The sequence below is a fragment of the Neopsephotus bourkii genome, unplaced genomic scaffold (assembly GCF_033783945.1).
Source record: "Neopsephotus bourkii isolate Nb327-2 ecotype Australia unplaced genomic scaffold, CSIRO-AGI_Nbou_v1 NB_1287, whole genome shotgun sequence".
Taxonomy (NCBI): Eukaryota; Metazoa; Chordata; class Aves; order Psittaciformes; family Psittacidae; genus Neopsephotus; species Neopsephotus bourkii.
Window position 1 is genome coordinate 5,087,424 of NW_026901771.1, and position 11,191 is coordinate 5,098,614.

The window sequence follows — 11,191 nt, forward strand, 5'->3', positions numbered from 1 at the left end:
GCAGAACATGCACCCTTGTGCTGCACAAGGAGATGCTGCACTGTAAACGTAACCATCTTCCCAGCTATATCTGGTGGTCACCCTTCAGGAAGGAGTGAGAACATCAGCTCTGACTCTTCACAACCATCCAGTGGAGTGTTCCCATCCTGCCCTTATACTGAACAATTTCAACTGGACACAGCTTGTTCTTTTTCCAGCCTGGTGTGTTGATGTGCTTAACCCACCCAGTTAGATTGAATAGGCTGATTCCTACCAGGGCTGAGTGAACAGAGGGAGAAATCCACTGGAAATATTGGTTCATATTTGAAAGTGAATTTTCGTTCAGAACAGAGACATGTCCACATGACTGCTGCAGCTAAACCAACCAAGCATTGAATTGAGGCTATTCATAACACTGTCCATGAATGGCCTGCAGGGCAAAAACTACCTGCAGGAGAAATTCACAGGCAATTTTGACTAATGAATGAATTTGGGAATTTGACTTTTTGTTTGCAGACATTTCACAAATAGAAAGAAAAAAAACCACCCCACATATGAAACTTATTGAATAAATGATTTATAGTGAAGTATTTGTTCAGCTCTGATCTCTGTAATGTGTATAGTTTTTGGTGTTAGAAAGCACTTTAGGATTAGCTGTGGGAGCTATATGTCAATGAATAGGTTCTGAAAAAGCATTCCTTTCTGAACTGCTATATGGAGAAGTGTTTATGTCGCCTGCCACACAGGGAGCCTGGTAAAGGGCTTGTGCTTAGGAAAGGAATGTTGGATTCCAGCAGTGCTCCTGGGATCTTCAGAGCAGAAGTTAAGGCTTGAAATCAGCCATCACTGCTGACTGCAGTAACTGAGGACAAAAACGGTGAACACTAGGGCTTATGCATGGGAAGGTTTGTCAGCCATTTGAGAAAGAGAGTCATTTTGCTTCTGCAGTGATGTTCACTGAGAGACTGAGCTGTGATTGATTTTCACCAGGGCTGTAAGAAGCAAAACACAGCATGCCTTCATGCCTTTATTCCATCGCGTTTTACATGGCAGTAGTTCTAACAAGTCCTCCTGCAAAACAGTAACTACACCCTGTGTGAATGTGCTTCAGGTCCATGTGGAGATGTTCCTAACTATCCTCTCTTGACTATCCTCTCCATAGCCATCTAGATATTGTTTCACACTGCCTCATATTAAGACCAGCTTGCCACTTCTGTGCATGCCCTCTCCTACGTTGGCTGGCTCCTACCCATATATCCATATGTGTACAAGCAGCCTTAAGCACTGTTTTCCCTGACTAGTGGTATGGAGTGGGACCAGATCAATGCTTCTACATGGCACAGTCAATGGAAATTGTTCCATACCACTTCTTTGTAGCAGCAGCAGGAATTGGCTTTGCTCTGGCACAGCTAGAAGTGGAGCTGACTTCTGAAGCTCACCTAACACTGAATCCAAGGAAACTCAGAAAATGACCAAGGATGAAATCAAAACCATCCCTGTTCTATGCTAGGAACCCTGGACAACACTTTTGCAAGCACTCTCAAGTGGTGCAATGAAGAGCTTTAGGTGAAGCCTGTTCTGCTTTTGCTGTTCTCCCCCAAATCCACTGAGAACTTCTAAGTTGAGCCCAACTAGGACGATATACATGCTGCACATAGTCATCATGTGAAGGAAAGCTTTGGGAGCAGCTTGCCTGTGAGCGAGGTGGAGTTTAATAACAAATACGGTGTGGCATTTCAAGTGTCTATATGCGGTAAACTGCATTGTATGGATTCCTGTTTGTTCTGCTCCTGTGTTTCTTACAGTATTATCTAAGATGGTTCTTAACCTTCTTTCCCTTACAATCACTGGCTGTAGTTGTCTCCATGTCCCAGTTCTGTTACTGCTCCCCGCTCACTCTTCCACCCCTTCATCTACCTACTGTGGCTCACTTGCTATATCTCCCCAGAGGTTGTCTTGGTGCAGGGTTAGCTAATCCAGCATGTTCTGTATCAGACTTGTTTATGGCATCAGCAGAAATAGACACAAAGACATCAAGAGCAGAGGTACATCGTCTCATATGCTTGTTTGTATTTGCTTTTAATAACGTTTATGTTTCAGGAAAAAAATGGCCCAGATTAGACTAGGAAGATCTTTCCAAATGCATCAAGATTTTAAAGCATTGCAAGGGATTTGACTTTAGAGCAGTTACTTTTGAATTCTATTAATTTTGTGTCATGTTTCAGATGTCAAAAAAAGAGAACTTACAGCAATGATAGTACTCTATTTTGGTACAAACAACGCATAGCAAAGCAACTTTCTTGAAAGTGCCCATCTTGCAATTATTTTACTTCCAATTCTGACTCATCTAGAGGAACAGGGACCAGCTAAAATTATCCTGAAGCCACAATGGAGAATTCTTAACCTAAATATGATCTTAATAACATTGTTCTATCATTTTACGACATCTTTCATTATTGTAAATCTATGGTTTTAAGTGATTGTATTCTTTTATCCTTCAATCTTACCTGGTAATAAAACAAATTTCTGAGTAATAAGATGCACATTCAGATACTGCAGTCTTTTAGAGCTGCTTTGCAGTTATTTAATTATGAGCTGTCAAACTCTTATTTCATCTACTGTCCAGTGTGTGGCACTGTAAAGTCATGGGGAAGTGCATCTTTGTGCTACAAGGAGCACTGGCTAGGTAGGCAATACACGCTGGTGTGATGTGAAGAGGCAAGAATGATCATGAATGTCTTTGGGAAGTGACAAAAGAGTAATAGAAAAGAAAACAAGAGAAGGTGATCCAGTGAAAGCATGATGCTGGATTAGGATCAGTGGGAATGCAGTGAAGCACATACTTTCACAGAAGTATGTGGGCATGTCTTTTTTAAGCACTACTCTTAAAGGAAGCAGAAGCCTGATCAGAGTGTCCAGAGGACAGTAACAAAATCGGTGTTATCACAAATATGACCTATGAAAAAAATCGAGTGTATTTGGTTTAATTAGCCTAGAGAAAAAAAGGCTGAAGGGAGAAGGTGGTAACAGTCTTCCAGTATATAAATCTGCTGCAGAGAAGAAGACAATAAACTCTAATGTTCATCCATGGTAGATAGGACAAGAAATAATGGGCAAAAGTTGCATCAAGGCAGATTCAGGCTAGAAATAATATGCCCTTAGTAGTGAAGGACCAAAATGGATTGCCTGGGGAAAGGGGGGAGATTCCATCACTGGTAATCTTTCTAAGAGCAGATTAGGTGGCCATCTGCCTAGTTCTAGTTCATCTTACCTTATACCAAGAGATGAGCTAGGTAGTTTTCTGAGCTTTCTCCATGGCTTTTTTCTTTGTGGTTCCACCTGAGCCTGGGATTCAATCAACTCCATATATGAGTTGAAGTCTGGTGTCAAAGGCAAAAAACAGTGATCCAGTCACACAGGGTGTGATAAGAAAGTGGATTCAGTGTTCCCTCAGGTTGTGCTAACTAATGTTCTCAATTGCCTATTGAAAATACACTCAGGTGGCTTTTCTTCCAGTTGTGGTGGGAGCTAGGTGTTAGAGGGAGGCTGGAAGCATGGACTGTTGAACCAAGAAGTGGCCTCTATGAAAAGAGAGGTCCTATCAGGTTTATTTTTCAGGAACAGATGGAGATGGTTCAAGATAGTTTGGTCAAACTAAGGTGCTAAAATCATGTTCAGGCTTCAGACTGTTTCTCAGATTTATCCTTCAAATCCTCTTTGTTCCAATCTATGTTACTGTTGTAGTAATACCTGGAAGTCTTTTTCCCCATGCTGCCTTCTGCTGTTCCTGATCTCCTTCCTTTTAACCACAGAGGAATTAACCAACCGGTCTATCTGAAAGCCGCACAATTCCTCCTTCTCTTTCACCCTCTGTCTTTTCAGCCTGTTACACAGAGACCACACTATTCTTAATGCTGTCAAACCCTGACAAAACTAAGCAGAATGAATACTCTTTGGTTGCTGTGCATTCATGCCCCAGCCATTGCCTTTCGCCTCAGAGGAGGCAAACTGGGCATCTCTGACTGTTTCTTTGACCATATGGTGACACCATCTCTGTCTTTGTCAATTCATAACGTTCAGAAAGCGTACACTCTCTGTTCCCTCCCAACCCCCAAGGTCTCTCCTGCACTGTCCCAGATGTTATGCAAAACACAGCAGGCATTTATCACACCAGGCATGTTTAGATGATTTATAAGGCAGTACCACCTGCCCTTCAGCCTCCCAGAAACATGTGCTGCTGACATCCTATAAGGAAACGCTTGTTCCTCCAAGTCTAAAGGCCTGATGATAGGCGCTGCAAACCAGGTGGGATGGCTTTCCTGCACTTGAAGGAAGAACTGTAAAGGAGGGAATGAAGAAAGCAAGTAGTTTGATGAAGCTTGTAACAGCCCCTGTTCCCAATGTTACTGAAATCACAAGCCTTGATTTCCAGACCTTGTCATGCTGAAGCACAGAGCACACACGCTTTTCCTGGTCTTTTTCATACCTTCTTTCTGAGGTTATATTTTTCTGTCAGGACCCCACAACCTGTTCTAGCCATCTGAACTAGGTTAGCAATGACTTGTTCTGAAAGCTAAGCCAGCTCCTTCTGCCTGAAATGGGGAAAGGGTTGACTGCAGGAGCATTTCAGTCAGCAGATCTGACCAAGCAATACTGTGTTCTTGTCTGCAGCTGGAAGAGGACATGGTATCTAGCCGTGACATTTGTGACTGTGGATGTGCCACCAAATGCATACAAAGAGAACTATGAGGTTTATATTATTGTAAGTCAAATAATGGTTTTGCCTGATGTGTGATGGACAGAAAATAAGGATGGAGAACTGTTAGGCTGCCTCCACACTGTCTGGGATCATCTGTGCAAAGCTATCAACAGCTTAGGTGAGAGATGTTGCAGTTCTTCTCACAGGGAGCTCTGAAGGGAAATATCCTCTGGCCTCCTGTAGAGACAGGGCTGCTCATCCCTGCTCTGTCTTATTGCTGTAGTCACAATTATACCGGGTGAAAAGCAATGTTCTGCCAAGAAAAACCCATCCCAGTTAGTGTCTAGTGGAAGTAAGTGGTAACTCCTGCTTCCCACTCACACTGCTGTCGTATCGAAAGCCTAATGAAAACCTAAACCCAAATCTCACTTCACAGTTTCTCATAGCTGCGTGCCATCACAGCCATATTTTGCCTCTTCTGATCACAGCATCTGTCTGAGTGGCCTCTATTTTATCAGCCAATACTTTGAAATGGTGCTTGAAGCATTCGTGGTGGAAGTTTGAAAGTTCAGTCCCTGCTCCAGCCCCACATTTCTTGTGTCATCTGATGTGAAACTCAGTATGCATTAGACAAGAAGTGTAGAGCAGAGCAAAGCAAAACCTTGTAGCATGGAGTATTCATTTATTAAAATGCTTGAAGCTTAACAGGATTGAACATGGAGCCCCACGCATACAATGAAGTCAGCCTCAATAAGCAGTGTGCATGCACTTCAGGTCAGGATTCTTCACTTAAAGCAAATGAGTAAGAGAGGTGTAGATTTCCTCTGAATCTGAGAACTATCCCAAAAGGAGAGAAAAGTAGGCTTAGAAAATGGGCAATTCTCTCCCAAAACCATTGTGTTCTTTTGTTTTGGTGCTAGGTTAGAAACGGGTGGAAAAGTAACTTCTCCCACTAGGAGACAGTGAGCACTTTTGAAGCGATAACAGGTTTTAATGACAACCTTTGCCAGTGTCTATGGAAAGTACTCTGGGTTTGGGGAGATGGGAAAAGATACAGACCCCATACTGCAAGTGTGTGGGGAAAGATGCTCTGAGACCCATAGTTCTATGAAGGAAGCCTTGCACAAAGTTGGTCTCAGCAATGCCTTTGACTTCTGTTCTCAGCCTGTTCCCCACAGAGTCTAAATTTCACACTTTAAATAAGCAAGTTTTGTCCAATGCTCTCCATCCTTACTGAGTAAATCAATGAATGATCAAAGAATGTGCCTTCTTCCACTGCCTGAGGTAGGTGTGTATGCAGTGCACTCGGATCCCTTAGGCTCCAAGCCCAGACCATTAGGTTTCACTGCATTCAGTAGCAAGTGGTGGTTTGCCAGGTACTGGGACTGAGCTAAACCTACGCTCTGTAATGAAGCTTCCTTTATATACTTCAGTGCTCTTTTCTCACAGCTGCTGTGTTTTTCCTCCTTTCAGACAGCATTATTCTGAGCTCTGCCGTGATGGCATTGTACAGCAAACACCCATCTGTAGTATTTCCTGAATGATAAGAAATGTTAGATTTCAGCTCCTCAGTTTTCTGACAAGAATAACAATGCCTCTTCCTCTGGAGCCAAGGGCTGAAGGCATTGCATGTGATTACGGGAGCTCTGTGTTTCTGAAGGAGGGTGTTTGGTTAAACTCCCCAGTGATACAGGTTTGCCAGGCATCCCTCAGCTGTCATCAGGATTTATAAAACGAAACCCCACCTGATCCCTAGTGAAAGGCTGTGGGAACAGGAAACCGCTGTTAGTCCACAGAAACCAAGTAAATAGGGCTAGGAAAGAGTCCACTGCTGTACCAGAGAATGATCGTCTCCCAGACACCTCTGCATGAGCGAAGGAACAGGCTTTCCTCAGGGACACAGGTCAGCATCTCCATTATCCAGTGTGCCCATCAGAGGCTAAATCTCCACCCATTTAATTTCACCCTATTCTTCATAGCTGTTAGACCTTTATTCCTCCCAGGACAATTATTCTTCCATCAAATACTTGTAGCAGGTTAAGCATGCTCCTCTGGGTATAGCTAGGCAGCTATATGTATTTAGCTCTCGCTCCCTCCCCAGGAATCAATTTCCCCAGCCTTTTAATCATGTTTACTGCTCTTCACTGAATCTGTACTGTTGCTGGTATTTTGTATTGGTTCCCATTCATCTCTGGGCTTTTTGACAAGCGGTGAGGCTTCATCTTTGCCTTTTTCCTACCAAAAGAGAGGCAATCTAGAGAAGTAGGTAACACTCTGAGCTAATGGCCTCCTGCGACTATGATTCTCTGCCTCCCTAAAGTGCTTGGGTGATCTTGGAGGTCAGTTGCTTGTTTCAGTCTTTCTCATTGGGTAAACAGAGACTACAAAGGCTCCCTCTCCTGTGAAGTGCTTGGAGGTCTATGTGTTCCAACATGATAGAAATAGCAAACAGTGCTAAGCAATAAACTATTTTTTCTGCCTATTGGAGTGGATGGCACTGGGAAAAGATGCTGGGTTCTTGGGCAGAGCTGGTCCCAACCTCCCTTACACCAGTACAGTTGCATTTGTGTTCACTGGCATCCATCTCTGCTGTTTAGCTCACTTCTCTCAGCTGTAAGAGTCTCAAAGGAAAGAGGACAGCTTGAGCTCGAGCTGGGAGCTATTATGTTGCTTAACAATTTCACCTCCCTCTGATTCTTTCTTGTCAATGAGGGACCAGGACATTAACTCTCAATAAATTAAGTCATTATATTGGGTTTTAATCTCTCTGCAATATTTCATTGTTGACTTTTCTAACAGAATCAAGATGCTTGGCAGCTTTTTTCTTCTTGCTCAACCCTGGTATTTGACCCTTAGAGGCACAGTTTGGTTTCTCCCAGCATCTTGGATGCCAGTAAAGAGCTCTGCTCACCTTCCTTCTCTGCCATCTGCCATCCTGGCATTTCCTGCCTTCAGAACAGCTGACCAAATTTCACATGGATCAAGTCACACCGCATTAAGGTAAGAGCCTTGGTCTCCAGGGGCACTGTGACTTGGACTGAACTGGGATAGCACAGTAGGCATAAGGCAGCAGATTCCTGCCAACAAACCTGATGCCAGTGCAGACAGCATGGATACCCCCTAGTCAGGACCTGCAGAACAAGGCAAAGCAGCTGAGAGCTGGGTGGCTTTGCTTTGCCAAACATGTTCAGCAAACACCGCTGGCTGCCCAGCTGTAGGGAAGTGACTCCAAGCTTACTTACTACAGGCATCCTATCAAAGCTGATATGTGTCTGCCTGGCTGGAGAGGAACCATCAGCCAGTGGCAGAGATAGGGCAAATATGTGCCAATGGATGTGAGGCTGGAAAATGTGTCAGGCTGAACCCTACAAACACCTCTCTGTGTCAGGTGAGACGAGTTGTAGGGATGGGAGTTTGATGGGAGTCAAGGGAGTTTGATGGGATTTGATGGGAGTCAAGGGAGGGAGAGAGGTTTCTTCAATGGACTGTTCAGAGACATGTTATGATCCATGTTATTGGATGCCCAGGGTAGGACTATGAGGATACAGGTAACTGAGAGACAGGCTTGGGAGGAGATGATGTAATTACAGGTAACATCAAGAAGATAAGTCAGGGAAGTAAGCAAGTTTGGAATAGAGCTAAGGAGTAGGAAGGTCGCTCTGGAGCAGTTTGGCCATGACACTGGGCCTTAACACTTATGTACTGCTACAGCTTTTAGCCAGACATGCTAAAGAAGAGCAGAGGCCTTGAGAAACTAGTCCCAGCTCCAGCCATGCACCCTCTAGTGAGGCTTTAGCTTCACATAGGTTTTGGCTGGAACTGTGTTTAAAGAGCATTGCAGAGTGGATTCCTTTTGCTTAAGCAGAGATGAAGGAGGTAGGTGATGAAAGGGTTTCATGCGATGAAGATCACACCCCACTATATGTGTTTATGGCTGTTCTTGGCACAAAACTTTTGAGGAAGCAGCGGGGGGGAAGAGAGAATAGGAACAAGGTGGCAATGAGAAGAGCAGCTTGCTCTCAGAAAGGTGACCAGGTAAAGGGAGGCTGCACAAGCACAGACAAACTTCAGATGTGAGTCAGCAAATACATTTTGCACAAGAGCTGTTTGTGCATAATCTTCACTGTGATGTGGCTGTTGGGATCCTGTGCTGTAAAAAATGTGGCTGCTACACAGGATCCAATGCCTGGGAAGTATGACCATGTTAAACTCTGCTCTTTTGGAAGAAGCTACAGTTGGGAAGGCAGAGAATGGGCAAGGGACAAGGACAGCAAAAGGCAGATACAGTGCTGGTCTGGGGCAAAGAGGAGTCACCTCAATAGCATCCCAGTGTATTGGGGACTGCTCTCAGCATTCACATCTCTGTGTTTTCTCACCCTGAGTTGACACACACATCCCTTTTCCCCATTGTGTGCTGCCTTGCTTCCCACTGCACACATTCACACTCCTCTCCAGCATTTTCTTATGGCTCCTTAGCTAAGCTGGTACGTGATGTTTAGATGTGCAGTGTCATGGTGCATCTGGACCAGTGGAGCTGCTTAAATGGCTTATGTGAAAGGAGTACTTGTGGACCCTTGTTCTGCTTTTTAACATGTCAATTATGGTCTGTGTCTTCAGGATCATTTTGTTTAAGGGATGGTATCTATCCTTCAAGGTTACTATGTACGATGTTGATTTTTCTCTTTGCTTAGCACCATGGCTATTTTGGAAAACATTTTAGATATCACATTCTCTATCTATGGTGCAAAGGGCACTTGCATGAGCGTTTTGGATTGAAACTTGATGACTTGATGAGGGAAGAAAAAGTGAGGTATTGCAATGACTAAATCTTTGACTGGCACCAGTTGAATGTGACAGAGCTGGTGGTGAAAGCACAGGCGGGTGTCTTTGGCAGACCTAAATGGAGCAGAGTAAAAGGCTACAACTTCTTAGGTGTGCTTAGATGAGTGTTTTTGGATCTCAGCTATGAGGACAGTTCTCTCTTCTGAAAGGTTGTAACAAACAGCAGGAACTGCTATCTTCTTCCACTATGTTGGCTTGATCTGTAAAAAGATGCTAGCGTGGCAGTAAAGAGGAACTGTTTGCAGATGTACCATCAGACTGAATTTGTGGTCACTTGGCTTCTGTGTTATGACACCATTCAGAATCTCTGACCCTGGGCACCATATGAGGGAATGGGTTGTTCACGCAGGCAGTTTGCAGTCTACCACTCAAGACATTGTGATAGAGGTAGGAACTGTGCTCTCATCCTGTTTAACAGAAGGAAGCGTGGTTTTCAGTTGTCGCAAGGAGCATCACCCTTCCAAACTACTCTCAGGAAGCAATGGATCACTGTTGGGAAAGGTACTTGGTTAGCTTCTGGGTTATCTGCTGTAAACTTATGAAAAGAGCTATGCATTCCCTCAGTACCTCTCACTTGAAAAGTATCTGAAATTACTGACTTGAAATATGAGGTTGTAATATGTTTATAGGTGGAATCTAGGCACAGGAAGAAGGCAAGGAGCACAGCATGCTAGCATGGATTACAGCCCCCAAAATTCCAGTCACACAATCTATGTGATCTCATGGAGCAAGCCATGTCCCTTTGCCAAGGAGTGCAGAAGCTGCTTAGCTAGAGATATGAGTGACTCAGTAAAAGCATCCTTAGCTTTTCCTGTGTAAGCCAAGATGCTTTCTCGTAATGATAACCAGAGCAGGAGGCAGCATCTCTTGGCAAACAAAGTGACATTAAAAGCATTTGCTGGAAATGCTTTCAAGTTTGTTCCTGAAAAACATTCCAAGTGTGTTGATAGAGTAGCAGTTGTGCAGCAGGGGCCCAGCTCCTGTAATTTGAAGTTTGGGAGGGGAAGGGTCATAGGCGTGATGAAGACCCTCTAGTGGGATGTAGGAGTTTCCTCTTCTGGGAAGCTTCTTATATTAATCCCACTAATCACTTGATGCCATCTGCCATAATCCAAAGAGAGAAAATATGCTCTTCCAAAACATGTTTAGAAGCTACTGGGATATGTCATCTCTGGTGTGGGGATGATTCACCAACGTTGGAGAAGAAGACCACTGGGGAAATCATCCTTAGTATGCAGATGTATCCGGGAATAGAGCCCAGCAATGTTCTTCTGAGCACACTGCTGCTCGGTACCTGTGGGATAAAGGCAGCAGCAAGGCTGATGCAGGCCATGTCGGTGGAATCACTGTCCCTGGAAGTATTCAAAAGCCATATAGACAAGGCCCTCAGTGACATGCATCAGTGGTGGCCTTGGCAGTGTTGGGGAATGGTTGGACTTGATGATCTTAAAGGTCATTTCCAATCTGGTTGATTCTATGATTCTGTATGGTTCTTTTCCTCGGTAAAAGTGTGTTGTGTAAAGAAGCACAAATGCTTTGCAGCTTTCCTGGCTTCGGGCTCTGTGGCTCCATCACAGTCAACCCATGGGACTGCTTTGGAGGTTGTGCCTGGCAGCAAGATATCATGCTGAATATATGTGGGCTCCTCTAGTCCCACATGTGGTGGGAATC